The sequence below is a fragment of the Lactuca serriola genome, chromosome 4, assembly GCF_051521515.1.
Source record: "Lactuca serriola cultivar US96UC23 chromosome 4, Lser_US96UC23_V15, whole genome shotgun sequence".
NCBI lineage: Eukaryota > Viridiplantae > Streptophyta > Magnoliopsida > Asterales > Asteraceae > Lactuca > Lactuca serriola.
The window spans coordinates 344,505,333-344,507,399 of NC_136411.1; the positions used below are offsets into that span (position 1 = coordinate 344,505,333).

Sequence of the window (2,067 nt, forward strand, 5' to 3'; positions counted from 1 at the left end):
TCATTTTTATGCAAATATTATAACAAATAATATAACAAACTTGTATTCACAACTTAGTAGAATTAAAAACTAAGATTAAGTAAAACAAACAAAAAATACGATATTAAAACATTAAATTCACACATTAACAAAAGAAAAAAACGATCAAAAGAAAACTAACTTTTTAGCATAGAGATCAAAAACGGAGCAAGACTTTTAGAATAAAATAGCTTATATTATAATATAATGACATGTTCTTAAAAAATCAAACTCAAAACATGTATCATTAATAGTTCAAAATTTTAAGATTTTAAAATAATTAAATCTATAATGATAGGCAAATCATAAGACTAAAATATAACTAAAAAAATAAGAAAAAAAAGTAAATATCATGAGATGCATGTCATATAACAAAATTAATTAATAATACTTTAACATGCGCTAGACTAGGGAATCGATTGTAGTAAAAAAAGCATATGAATCTATTTAGCTAGTGAATAGTAACACTACAGAAATAAAATGAACAACAAACGATTATCTCTATTACTTTCGAAAACATAGCAAAGTGGTTGAATATCTGTGATCATACTATTCCACTATAAGTATATACACTTCTTGGCTTTCTTTTTATCCACTCCACTCATAGCCAACCCAACTGTCTTCAAATAAAATGAGGTGAACAGTACGTGTTTGTCAAATGACTATTATTAGGAGCTGGGCAGATACAAGAGTAACAAAAGACACCTGATTGATAATAAAAATACCCAAATTGATGATATAATAGCATATGTATCAACCTAATAATCATTAAAATAATAGCATATTAATTCCCTGTAGCTTCACTTGTTTTCTTAAAAAAACAAGTATGTTATTATTAAGCCAAACGAGTGAATAATTTCCAAATCAGTCGCTGTTGAGATACACTCAAGTATGTTATTTCAAGTTCCAAATAACCATAATTGAGCAAAATCAAAGCATTTCAACTACCTTAACTAGATAATAATAAAAACTAAGATTCAGATAAGTAAAGAGTACCATGGAAGGAAGAGTTTGCTTGGTAAAGAGAGGAGACCAGTGGTAAAAAGAAAAATACCTTAATCGAGTTTTCTACAGTTCATTTTTTTTCTTAAAAAACAAAACCACCGGTAAGTCAAACATGAAACCCTCCCTCTCCTGCAACACCTAATTTTTGATATGACATAGCCGCTCGTCGGAATAATGAATCTGGCATTGCCTATCGTCCGTGGTGTTGTCGTCATCATCGGTGGTGCAGTTACCGACATAAATCACAGATCTAGAGATGAAAGAGGAAGACGTAATCAGTGGATCTGGTGCATGTGGTGTAGAAATAATAGATCTAGCTGGCGATGTCGGTTCCGCCTTGAATTCCAACGAGATAACAGATCGGATGGTGTAGTAACAAATCGATGCACCGAAGGTTGTGGTGGACTAGATATGGACGAGATCTAAACATATTTAAACCAGATCTAACAGGAGATGAGGTGATCGTGAGGCTGGTTACCAATGGTGGTCGGAGGCGGCCGATGGCGGTGGTTCACCGATGGTAGGAGTAGGCGACAGTTCTCCGACGGTATGAGGCGGCGGATGTATGGGGGTGGTGGTTGGTGGCAACCGGTGGAAATATTTATATGTTCTTCAAGTTTTGGTGGGAGACGATGAGAGAGTTTGAGAGGTTCTAAAACTATCAGATGCTTTTTGTTTTTAGAAAATATGAGTAAAATGAAAGTATTACATCTAGGTTAGATAATAAGTTTTTAGTTAGTTATCGATCTTTTTTGGTTCTCATTTGAATATATATATATATATATATATATATATATATATATATATATATATATAAAACACGTTAGATGTTTACCACTTTAATACCGTTAATAATATTTATGAGATTTCGATTGATAAACAGGAGTCAAAATGGAAAACCAACTATATCAAAAATATGTGTTTACAGTACCATAAGTTCATATTATAATTTTAAAATATTGTAAAATATTTTGATGTTATGCATAAAGAAGATGCTTATACAGGCAACTAATATTTTCTTCATATAATATAAAGCATCACACA

General features: G+C 31.4%; 1 long non-coding RNA gene across 1 annotated transcript; it reads right to left on the minus strand.

Annotated features, from left to right (window-relative positions):
- Positions 1-356: 356 nt before the first annotated feature.
- LOC145097529 (uncharacterized) lies at positions 357-1,775 on the minus strand. Its single transcript, XR_013704390.1, has 2 exons — positions 1,073-1,775; positions 357-723 (listed from the first exon to the last, which is right to left on the minus strand). It is a non-coding gene; the product is annotated as an uncharacterized LOC145097529 (long non-coding RNA).
- Between the last annotated feature and the right edge of the window lie 292 nt (positions 1,776-2,067).